Genomic DNA, 13,740 nt, shown 5'->3' with positions numbered 1-13,740 from the left:
AATATGCATAATAATAATTACCGTAATAGTTGCAAGATTCCAATGCAATGCATACAATAACTATCGACATTCTTGTTTCTACAATCTAAAAGATTATGAATGCAGTTTTAGATATAGCATACCCTTAGATTATCTTCATACAAATGCTTTGAGAAAACTAAGACTAAGAGCAGGTTAACTTTTTCATTCAATTTTGCGTGATAAATAGTTATGAGTGATTCCTTTATGAAATCTATATTTATTGTGTCTTATAAATTCTGCACCTTTTTAATGCGCAAAATATACGAATATAGCGCGTCCATCTTTCAAGTTAGTGTGAGGGACTCAAAATTTTTTGACTCATGGTTCTTTGGGAGAAATGTTCCGTTTTGTTGAATACATTTACAGAGGGAGATTTTGTACAAAATTCGTTTGCTTGGGCTACCGCCAACAGTTGACCCATTCGTGTTTCTGTCGTGAAGCAATTTTGTTTGCATGGCTGTGGCGATATTATAGTGAAATTACGGGATACACACACATAATAGCTTAGTACTGGGGGGAAAGGGATTGTTAGTAATAGAGACTGAGAATCCCATTGCTAGCGATATACCCAACCAGGTCGACCTCCTCGCGGTTCCCCCTGGAAACTATCATGATTAATTCCTGATGAATTCATCATGATGGGCTAACTGGCCTGTTTTCATTCTCATCTATCACCCTTCACTGGTGCTCCGCCAGCGTATCCCGTTAGCGCAGGCGGAGTTACCATACCATTTTCACCCATAAAAAAAAATGAGTCGTGTTGCTGGATCTGCTTATGGATATGTTGGCTTTAGTTGTTAAGCATTTAATAAATAGTTGTAAGCTGTATATATTTGTTTTTCTCCGTACTAATTGTTAGTATCAATATATGCTGTTTGCATATAACAAATTGTTACACTCATGTCTATAGGCGACGGTTACCATTTTCCATCACGTGGACCGTCAGCTTGTTTGCCATTCTAAGTTGCTTGAAAAAAACTTAGTTCTAAGCTCCATAATTGTATAAATACTTACACTATCATGTGGAAACAATTGTTGATGAACCTAAATAAATAAATACGCATTCACACACTCTTTAACAAATGCAAATGACTGCTATTGCATCCTGTATAAAACTTCTTGTAATATACTCATGTTTCTATTAAGTCCAATTTGGCATCATCCCCTTTCCCCGTTATTTCCCAAGGGAACTATATACGAATTACCAAAATATCGCGTACCGTACGAATACATCCAGTCACTTGGGCGTGTCCAGTAATGGCTGGTCGCACCTTCTAATTAAGCCTTTTAATCTTGTCTAATTACTTTTTCAGCCGGCTCCAAAACAAAAGAGGTTCAATTATCTACTACCTATATACTATATACATATGTATATATAGGTAGATAGATAAATTATTTATTCACCATTATAAGCACATAATTATAGGCGAAACAAAAATTTTTAGGTGGTTTTATGTGTTGCAACGATGAAAAGACAACCAACTCAGCAATAAGCTGCGGAGTACCCTCAGTGCTGCAGCAGCAGCGCTGCGCGGCTAATATTCTGTTGGTACCTTGTAAAAAAAATAAAAATTAACCTCGAACTCTTAGTAATTTTTTAAGGGCATAGTAGATGGATAAAATAGAGGAGAAAAGAGAAAGGCGAAAACCGAAGAATAACTACATGGAACAGATAATGGAAACATTAGGTGTCACGTCGTATAGGAAGGTCAAAGATATGGTCTGGGGTAGAGCTGGCTGGAAGAAAATGCATGAATTAGTTGCACTGATAACAGGAAACTCTTAAATGAAAAGAGAGAATGTTATGTACAGTTCCTAACCTCTTGTAGTCTTGCGAAAAATTAAAAATGAGTTTAGTGCAGATATAGTATAAGTTACAGTAAAGTGGCATTTCAAACAAAGTAAGGCGTAAGTAATTAATAATAATACGTTTTACATTTTATATATCATTCCTGTGATAGATTTACTACATAACGAAACAGTATACTCTGTTATGTCCATGGTACTACTCATGTCTATAGGCGACGGTTACCACTTTCTATCAGGTGGGCCGTCAGCTTGTTTGCCATTCTAAGTTGTATAAAAAAAATACAAAAATAATTTAATTATACAAATTATCCTAGAAATTGATGATATGTATTGGCATTGAATTGCTTTATTGTGACTATGTTCCAAATATATACGTAACTCGTCTGTATTTATTTCGTCTACGATTTATTGTGAATGTAATCAAAATAAACAGACCATCGATAATAATGACTATTTATAGTATTTCGTATATTAAAAAAAATAAACTTCATTTATACCTACTAAGATTTTTAACATCCAGTTACATACTGGATGCCTTTTATATTTTAATATAATATAGCTTATTGTAATTCTTTCAATGTATTTGTTAACCCATTCAATATTCACCGTTACACCTCTAATCTAAACTACACAATGCAACCCTACTACAAAAGGTCAAGCAAAACTCAGTAGGATAATTTGAAAGGGTCACCGTCTTTTGTGTTGAACGCCAATCCGTGTTTTTTTTAATGTCCACCTCTATAGGAATTGGTCCAGATGACCCCAGTTCGTATTTCAGTGTGAAGGGTCAATAGGAATCAAATGAGTGGTCAAGGAGACCGCAAAAGATATTTTTGACTGGAAATAAATAAGAATGCGTCTCATATGACAATTTAAGATTTTAAAAAATAATAAAGAATATAATTCAAATATTAGAAAAAGAAATTAATATTTATTATGTTTCTTAAAAATTGAAAGATTTGGAAATTTATTGTACCTATACGAAAAAAACAATGAAACAACTTTACACAGAACTAGCGAACCAACCCAGTTTCGCACAAATTTTTTGTTAAATAAAATGCAACCCATTTTACTCGGTCACAATGTAGCTTAATTATAGATTTTTCTTAGAATTAAATTTTTCTTTAAAATCAGTTAATTATTTTTTGAGTTTATCCATTAGCATAACAAATGTATCTTACCTATTTGTACCTAATAAATAACTCGGACAAAGCAAAAGAGCAAGTGGGGAAACAATATACATAGAATATACTTTTGATAACACAGTGTTACCTACTTTAAAATGTTTCAAATCAATGCATACGATTCTGAGCATAATTACTAATTAACTTCAATTTTATACAGTCATAAGAATACATCATTGTTAAAAAATCAATCATTGCGCGTTTGAAATTATGAATGTTCATATTATTTTTTGTATTGTTGTGCTCGTAAGATACTCGATTCAGAAAGTAACTGCAGAAAATCAAATATTAATAGAAAAAGATACAAAAAATGAGTTTAAAGTGACAAAACCAATGAGCAATAAGAAAAAATTTACATTCAAATCAATAAAATTCAAAAATAATAAAAAAACATCCAGTTTCGAAGAAGGTGAAGACGCGAAGCTTGTTAATATAGAAGGTATTTTTCTACCTGAATTTGACAATTATGGACAAAAACGATTTAAAATTGCCCAAAAACAAGTAAGAGATGAATAATAGAAATACAGTTTATTGGAGAATGTATCTCAATTAAAAAATTCTAATGGAAAAGAGAAGAAAATATATAATGACGTTTTATAAGATTTAGCAAGATATTAGAGTCTTGGATGTAATGGTGTAAAAGTAACAGAAGTTAGTATAATAATGAACTTTTTTTAACCACGAAAAAAAAAGCAAAATAAAAAAAAGAAAATAAAGTTGTAAGCTTATTAATGCAATTATAATACAATTGTATAACAAACAAATATAATATAATTGTTTATTTATAAATTTTTATGATATATCAGGATCTTTAGAAGGTAGGATTTTTGTAAAACCTTTGCAAATCTTGTATCCACAAGATAAAGTATCTTCAAACAATGTTGAGTCTTCAAAGAATAATTCTAATAAAAAAAGCATCGTCCAGCTGTCGTCCAAGTAACAAAAGATTCGCAAGGACCGTTACACCCGAGGTGTTTTAATTGCGAATATTTGCATAAACACCAAGTCGCCAGGAAGGGTTAAGTGAAAAAATTAAAAGGGACAGTTAAAGGATGCATCTATGATTGATTGCCGGTGGCCGTAGCAGCTGAGGGTTGTAGCGGAACTAGACGGATGTATGCAAAACTTAAATTCAATTTGATATCACTAATTGGTAAACGGTTAAGAAGTATTAAAAATTTAAACGCAATGTATAATTCAAGTACAAAATACGGCGGTTAGTTTTAAAAAAAAGACAGTAAACTAAAATCTCACCTTTAACAACTAATAATACATGAATATTATGCACTTATACATATGTATATGTACATATTTATTTATTTATTTACAATTTGTGTATGTTTGTTTTTATTTACATTATTTTTACCTGTACCTTTCCTGCGCTAGATTACCCGCCAATTAATTATTTTCTCTTTAACTGCACTGGGTTGGCTGGAATAGATCTCTTTTAGAGCTCTTTTTAAGCCCACCTGTGTTAACAAATAGTTAAACTAACCGCTGTATCTATTGTTCAAGTGCAATAAAAAATATACAAAAAATAAATATTTCCAAAACCAAAATTTGAAAAAAGAAACTGAAAGAAAACATTTAAACTCGTTAGACAAAGTACAAAATTTAAAAACATTTATACACTACAAACTTAATAGCTAAGAAATGTTTTTGTTTTTAGTTTAATAGTTTATTTGTCATCTTATGTTGTTTATGAAATTTTTTATGTGTACTTGGTAGGTACGAGAATAGCTCGTAAAATATATTTTATACCACTATGTGGTTAAGGTGTTCCTATCCAAGAAAAAAAATATATTTCAGAACAAAGTTTGCCGAGTCAGCTTTTTATACTATACAATTAACCTATACTATAATATCTTTAATCCAATTTCCCATCACTGGCATCCATATGCTGTGATAAAATCAAAGCCATTATTCGATTAAATTTCAAAACACGGACCGCTAATCTTATTCCTGAGACAGCATCCCTTGAAAAACAAACATCCCCACACAATAAAGTGCCAAATTACCATAAACAACGCATTAAGAGACGGCGGTTGGAACCAGTTTGGAACCAGTTTTATCCGGAAATTGTCAGATCCTATAGTTCCGTGACACCAGTTCACAATCGTCCTTTTATTAAATTTTTTGTCTTTAGTGGCCGAATGGACCGCTTCTACGGATAGGGTGTTAAGCGATTAAGAGTGAGAATTACAAAGATGGACAAACAGAGATGGTATAAAGGGTTGTTATGAATTTTATGATCTTAATAGCCGGATATGTTTGCTTAATAGTTTTTGTTATATTGCTATTGTTTTTCCCCCATCTATTCCCATGGGATGATGGTGAATTGAAATTATGAGTATTTTTGTTAAATGAATATTGAGCATTTCTTTGTTTCTCTATCTATTTTTCGAACTGTTTGGACAATAAATATTTTATACTGATAGAATTTTGTATCGTGTAACGAATAATAATACAGATGCTGAGAGCACCTTTTTAGAGTTATGTGTTTATGTTTAACATTGACTTATTATAATATATTTTTTCTATCACAAGTGACTGTGTTATCATTTTATAAAATACATTACAGTCCTTTCTCCATATGACTCGTTAAAAATGCGCGTTTTCATAGAAATAAATAGTGCATAATAAATACATATTACAAGTATTTATTTTTATGATTACAGGTTATTCGTGTATGTTTGTGTGTTAATTCTAATAGATATTTCTAATATATCGAATGTTTTTAACAACGGCAACAGCTGACAAATTTATTAAATAAGTTTAAAAATATAATAGATACGTATTTATTACATAAAACCAATGAAATATATAACTTCTAAATGAATGAATGTATCGCAAAAAATATAAGTATTAATAAAAAATAAAGAAATTATACCTACAGGAACACAACTATGGAAATCACGTTTAATTTGATCCTGTAGTTTTTACGTACAAATATACACACAGTCAGATAGAAAATATTTGTAAATATATATATATATATATATATATATATATATATATATATATATATATATATATATATATATATGTATATAATAATAGTCAGTCTAATGTATATTATAGGATAATAATAGTCAAAATATCTGTGATTATTACATTTTATTTTGAAAGAATTTTATTAGTCATTAAATACCTACCTGTATTTTTGTAGGTCAGAAACGTATAACAAATTAGCAAGATCATTAAAAAAGTCGGAACATTCATGAGAAAGGCGACAGGTCAATCCTCATCTCGTGTTGTTACTAGGGCTGTCAAAATTCCAAAAAAATATTATTTATAACTTAAAAATAACAATAAATTACGAAGCCCTGCTGATGGCAAGTCGCAGATTCATTGGTAAGTTTTTTTTAGTGGGTAATAATGGAATGGCAAACCCACCCGCGCTATCGGTATACACCGGCGGGCACTAGTGAAGGGTGAGGATGAAGCAGGTCAGTTAGCCCATCGTGACAAATTCAACAAGAATTGTTCACGATAATTTCCAGGGAGAACCACGTGGAGGTCGACCTAATAGGGCATATTGCTAGCAATGAAGCTGTCAAGCTCTATTGACAACAATCCCTTTCCCCCCTCGTTGATTAGTCTCTAATACATAAAAGTAGTATAAGTATTTTCTTTTCTTTTATATTATCCTTTATATCCATGATACCTTACTAATAAAAAGATTAAAATTTTCAAAAAGAATTTCTAAGTAGGTACAGTACAATAATTGCAATATGACTCGCCTGGGACTTAAATATTATGTAACATAGTCAAGCAATTCTCTTTCCTAGTAGAAGGTCTGGCTACAAATAATAATAACAACACTACAAAAACAACTGGGTTTGATTAATTTAAAAAATTATAGGGTTTTAAATCCTTTCAATAAATCCAGTTTACGCAAAAATGGTTTATTTTTTGTTTTTTTTTTTTTCTCGTATTTATAGAACTAGTGACTCTTTGAAGAACACCATTTCCGATTAAAATGGTACCTGAATTATGTATGTATGTTAAATATTTATTTAAAACTTCATTGACCAATAAAGTGTGGTACAAAAAGTGAACTTAATACTATAGGTATTTTAGAATATGTACATATGTACCATGCCCCATTCGAAGACGGTTTAAATAATAAAATAAATAAAAATAATACTTCAAATAGTAGCAATCTACATAAATAAGTTATAAACATTTAAAAAATACATATATAGGTATAAATTAGTCAAAGCAAGCGTTGGCAACCCTACCTGTGTGTCATAGGGTTTTGGAAACTGTGGGAACGCGGAGATTTAACACTCTCTGTGTTTATGGTCTCTCGTAATGTCACTACCATAACATCATTTAATGACAGTAAGTAAACCGCCTGTCCTATTCACCAGGAATTTTTATATTTATCATGATCGTTACTTCTTCAGAGTTCAATGGCTGAACCAAAAAACCTCTAAATACTCTACGTCGTGTAGGTATATTTCGAGTCTATTTTATCTGTCTATCTTTGAATATCTACTGCTGTATTTTGATGTAGGAGGAAGATATTTTAATAAGACTCAATTGAGCCTTTTGAGACGAAAACAATATTTTTTTTCAAAGAATACGAGTCTAAGATATATAATAAACGTTACCTAATGTTTGAAAACCTTGTCATGATAATACAATAAATATAAATAATTAGAGTTTTTAGCGAACAATATTTTTTACCTTATAATATTTCTATAAGTAAGGCTGTCCCTCTGGTGGTCTGAATTTTTAAAATTGTGGACCGCAGTTAAGCATTGTTTGAGTATTTAGTTACCAGTAATCCGGTCCGGCTTCGCACGGAAAAACTATATTCTCAAAAATAATATATAGTTCGCGTTCATCATCATATCAGCCTCTAACTGTCCCCTGCTGAACATAAGTCTCCCCCTTTGGGGATTTTGGCAGAAGTTGCCACTCTTAGCAGGCAGATTAGCAACCGTAGTTAGCCTAACTACGCTTAGAAATATTCTAAGAGGGACGCTGCTGCCCATCACTCGCTCTCCCTTAGTCGATTCTTACGACGCCTACGAGATAGGAAGGATAGGAGATAGAATACTATGCCGGGACCACACGGCCAATAGTCTATGTTACATGCTAATAATATAGTTTTCTATAGGTGAAAAATTGTTAATATCAATTGAGTACTTTAAAGTTTTTTTTTATACAACTTAGAATGGTAAACAAGCTGACGGCCCACCTAATAGAAAGTGGTAACCGTCGCCTATAGACATGAGCAGTACCATGGACGTAACAGAGTTTATCCATTACCAACAAACAAACAATAAAATCTTTACTCCTTATAATATTAGTTTAGATATACAAGGAGAAACTGATCAATTGACATCCGTTAATGAAATCGAACATTTTATCTGAAGAAATGTGTATTGAATAATTTAAAAATTTGCTCCACAAAAAACAGCTATTTTAATAGTGGCTGAATCAGTAATTTTGATTTAAAAACTGAATTACTGAACCGATCTTGATAAAATTTCTATAGAACCAATCTAAAAGCATATCCTTTCGGATAAAAAAGGATTTTCCAAAGCGGTTTACAAATGACAGGATTTTGAGGTAATAAACAAAAAAAATGTAACTCAATTTACTCTATTTATTCAGGATATCAATAGAATAGACATCATAACATCATCACCATTTCAACTTGTATCTATCCACTGCTGGCTTCCCCAGTACCTTTCATCAGGTGCAATCCTCTTTTTTTAGCTTTTCTCGTCCGGCCGTCTTCCTAATATCATCAGTTCGGGGGAAGGGATTGTTATAGACTGATCAATTGACATCCATTCATGGTTAATGATGAATTCATCATGATGGACTAACTGGTCTGTTTTCATTTTCATCTATCACCCTTCACTGGTGCTCCGCCAACGTAACCCGTTAGCGCAGGCGGGATTACCATACCATTTTCACCCATCAAAGAAAAAATATCATCAGTTCATCTAAAAACATAGCTCCCCACATTGCAGCATATAATAAGATACTTAAAAATACCTAGTAAACAACATAGTAAATGAAAGACCCATCCAACTGTAGAAAATAATTGAAAAATCGATACATCTGCCGGGTACCGAACTTTGGTGATAAGGAACTCGTTTGTAACGATAACCGCTTGTCGGCTCAGGATAATAATGTACTATCAAGACAATGGAAAAAGTGTCTTAATCCATTGTATTAAAGTCCAATTGCACTCCAGCCATTGTGTGTACGAACATTTGCATGAATCACACGTTGACTTCTCCATGCGTGTGGGTGATGCACACAAAGACATCGTTTGCGTCCGCCGAAATAAATAATTGCTTTTATTTTGTAAGCCATAGAGTCGATTTTACATCGATAATTATTTTCAACGTGTTGGTGGTTGCTTGTAGTTTATTTATTGAGGTCAACGTTTCGCACCTTGGAGCTTGTTCCATTATCAGTTGTCGAGAAAATGGGGAGAAAAATCGACCGTTTATTTTCAACTCTACATGTTAGTTTTTAGTTGGCTTTTTTATGAGTGATAATGGAATGGTAACTGCGCTTGCGCTATCGGTGTACGCTGGCGGGGCACCAGTGACAGATGATAGATGAGGACGAAAGCAAGTCAGTTTCATCTCATCCCATTGTGATGAATTCCACAAAAATATACCACTATAATTTTCAGGGGGAACCGTGTGGAGGTCGACCTGATAAGTTATATTGCTAGCAATGGGACTGTTTTTTTTTTAATGGATGATAATAGAGTGAAAACCCTGCCTGCGCTATCGGAATACACTGGTGGGGCACCAGTGAGAAATGAATGGTGAGAATGAAAAGGCAGGTCAGTTAGCCCATCATAACGAATTCAACGATAAATTTGTCACGATAGTATCTAGGAGGAGTGTCCGCGTGGAGGTCGAGCCGATAGGGTATATTGATAGCAATAGAGACTAACCTTTTATTACTAACGATCCCTTCCTCCAGCAATATCCCTTTCTCCCCAGTTTTTTGTTAGATGAATGATACTGATAATTTTACATACTAAAAGTAATTTTTTTTTGGAGGGAAATTGGCAATAAACCAATGGTAAAGCACGTGGTTTACTATCACCATATCGTTACCGTTAACTGTCTACTATTGAACACGAGCCTGCCCTATAAGGAGGGTTTTGCCAGTAGTTGCCACGCTCAGCAGGCGGGTTAGCAACCGCAGTTAAACTTTTGGTGATGTTTTAAGAGAGACGCTGCTACCTATTCCACGACCATTAAATTCTCTTAGTCACCTCTTACGACACCCACAAGGAAGAAGGTGATGGTCCATTCTATGACAGGATTAAACGGCATATTTATTATTTAAGAAGAAAATATTTCTGAATATAGATGCGAATATGTAATAATATCCACAAATTAAATTTAAGGATTAATTATGTAGATTCATCATATTCATACCCTTATCCCAGTTATTATTTGTGGTCGGTGTTATATGTTTGAAAGAAACAAAGAAACAAAGAAACTTTATTTTACAAATATTTCATTTATATATGTTTTTCTCTTCCATTCTTCTCTAGCCGCAGTCATTTTTGCTTTCACTCCCATTCTGGCTATATCATCTTTCAGACAGTCCATCCATTTCGTTTTAAGTTTCCCTCTGCCCTTATAACCATTCGCATTCATACATAATAATAATGCATCATGTGTCTATCTATCAAATTGAGTGAGTTACTCACCTATTTTAGTATGTACTCGTATGTGGAGCTATACTTAGTCTATCTGTGAACAAAAATCCATTTCAATACTCGCATATTTTAGCATTTCAACGTGATTAAGTAACAAATACACACGCATTGTAAATTTTATTTTATAAATACTTATCTGTATCTTATTGGAAAAAATCCAAGTAGAAATTTCGATGATTATATTTATTTAAAACTCATTTAAGCATGTCAAACAATCTGATGTTCCACTGTGATATAACTGTTGTATTTAGAAATGGGCAATATAATAGGTTTCATTAAACTTTTTTTTTTATACAACTTAGAATGGCAAACAAGCTGACAACCCACCTGATGGAATGTGGTAACCGTCGCCTATAGACATGAGCAGTACCATGGACATGACAGAGTATACTGTTTCGCCCATGATACCTCCCATGCGTTGCCATTCCTGAGGACTCAGGTGTTATTCCTCTGTACCCAGTAAATTCACGCCATATCCCACCCTTCAAACCGAAACACAGCCATGCAAACACAACTGCTTCACGGTTGAAACACGAATGGGACAGAGGTACCCAAGCAATCGACTTTTGTACAAAGTCTCCCTCTGGTTAATAGTTATACTGTGACACCAATAGCATCTCTCAGGGGGGAGATTAGTAATGGGGTCAATTAGCCTCATTACTAACAATATTACTATCAGGTCGACCTCCACGCATGGTTCCCCCTGGAAACCAACGTGGCTAATTCTAGTAGAATTCGTCAGGACGGGCAACTGACCTACTTTCATCCTCATTAGTCATCTATCACTGGTGCCCCGCCATTGTATACTGATAGCGCAGACGGGGTTACCATACCATTATCACCCATTAAAAAAAATAGCATCTCTCGTACACTACGTTATTGTTGTAAATACGTTGTGTTTATTTGTTCTTTACGGACCACATTACAAAAAATGTTTGATACAAAAGGCGGACTTAATAGTAATATATTTTCTCTCAGTCAACCTTTGGCGGACTTAATGCTACGAGTATATAGCATTCTTTCTCAGTCAGCCATTAGTAAGAGGAATATAATTTTACAGTAAAAACATAGAAAATTATTGTAAATTGTTTATCTATATTGTTATTGTTATAGACGTATTTATACTGACTCACAATTATATATGTTGTAAAGATTTTATGATGAACGACGTGATAAAATTACACATATACGTAGTACGTAATGTTAGATTATGTATGTACCTTAGATGATTATTTATGTGTACAACTACGAGGTTTGTCCGGAAAGTACGTATAAAAGTTTTTTAAAAATTTTATTTTACAATTATTCATATATCAATTTTATCCCCTTCATACTCCCCCTGTGACATAATGCACTTGTGCCAACACCGTTTCCACTGTGAGAAGGCTCCTTGAAAGTCCTCTGGTTGTAGGTTTCTCAGCTGCCCCGTCGTAGCTTTTTTTATCTCATTTATGTCCCCCAAATGCCGCCCCCGAAGTACCAATTTGGTTTTTGGGAATAAGAAGAAGTCACACGGGGCCAAATCCGGCGAATAGGGGGGGTGTTCGGTCACCGTAATGGAATTTTTACTCAAAAACTCACGGACAACAAGAGAGGTGTGGGCAGGGGCATTGTCGTGGTGAAGAATCCAACGCCCCTCTCGCGCCAATTCTGGACGAACTCGTGCCACACGAGCTTTGAGGCGTCTGAGCACATCGACGTAGAATTTTCCATCAACTGTCTGGCCTGGAGGGACGAATTCTTGATGGACAATCCCCCGAACATCGAACTCTTTTTCGGCCCTCTCTGAATCTTTTTAGCCACTTGTGGACGGTTGGTTCCTTCACAGCATCATCCCCATAAACTGTTCTGAGATCGGCAAAAATTTCACGGCCATTCTTGCCGAGTTTCGAGAGAAACATTACGACGCGCTGCTCTTCAACGGAAGCGGGCTCCATGCCGACGGGGTTTCGTTAAGAGGTAACTTCACAGATGGCGTGACAAGCCAGTTATCAGACCAGAACTGAAGCATTGTTAGGGACATAAGGAAGGGGTCCTGCGCTTACCTGGCCTCCCCACTCCTCTTTCTCGCATTCCAGAACACTTTTATACGAACTTTCCGGACAGACCTCGTATATATATTTATTTTAAAAAAAAAATTAAATTGAATCAGATCTAGAAATATTATCGCATAACATCATAGATTAAGCATAGTACCTAACTGCGGTAGCATAACGTACCTATACAAATGGATTGATAGCCTTCTTATATAGATTAATACCTATTTAGTTTTTTGCTATTTGATAGTTATTTTTCGTCATATAAATACCTTGGTATTAATATGACGAAAAGAAATAAAACACACCTGGATCGGATCACTTCTATTTGTAGACAAAAGCGGTTACCCGCCAAATATAATTATTATAAAAATCTAGATGTTACCACATACATCACTCTTTTAGTAATGTTATTTTTTTTTACAACACAGGGGGCAAACGAGCATGCGGCTCACCTGATGGTAAGTGACTACCGCCGCCTATGGTCACCCACAACACCTACGGCATTGCAGGTGTGCTGCCTGCCTGTTATATGGTATAAACATCACCTTTTGCTGTTTTATACAATGTCATTTTATATTAAATTATAAATGTCTAAAATATTAACGAAATAAATAAAATAATATTAAATATTAATGTCATAATGCATAAATATATGAATAATTTGTTTACATTAAATATACTTGTAGATTATTTCTTCAAAAATAAAAGAGAAAAAGAAGAACGATTACACAAAACCGTTTCTTACTTTATTAACCGAATTAAATCCTTCCGGACACGTTTTGTTTCTATACAAAAGCCCTAAGTCCATCTCATGTGAATGCGACCCATTTTTTCTTTTGTCCATCTTTTATCTATGATTGCACCTCACTGCATCTCAAGAAGGCCGCCTCATTGTCCGCAACGCATCCGCAACTGACAAATTTGCATAACCCTGTGATGCGGCCAGCACAATAGTGCACTGTCT

At 33.9% G+C, this 13,740-nt stretch overlaps 1 long non-coding RNA gene across 1 annotated transcript; it reads left to right on the top strand.

Moving 5' to 3' along the window:
* The first annotated feature begins 1,426 nt into the window (after positions 1–1,426).
* LOC128202523 (uncharacterized) lies at positions 1,427–13,446 on the top strand. The gene is made up of 3 exons (XR_008253836.1): positions 1,427–1,929; positions 6,184–6,368; positions 13,205–13,446. It is a non-coding gene; the product is annotated as an uncharacterized LOC128202523 (long non-coding RNA).
* Positions 13,447–13,740: the final 294 nt, after the last annotated feature.

Source organism: Galleria mellonella, unplaced genomic scaffold (assembly GCF_026898425.1).
Source record: "Galleria mellonella isolate WM207_F2 unplaced genomic scaffold, CSIRO_AGI_GalMel_v1 utg133, whole genome shotgun sequence".
Taxonomy (NCBI): domain Eukaryota; kingdom Metazoa; phylum Arthropoda; class Insecta; order Lepidoptera; family Pyralidae; genus Galleria; species Galleria mellonella.
Note: the sequence above shows the minus strand (reverse complement) of the source record. Positions and strands in the feature narration are given on the sequence as shown.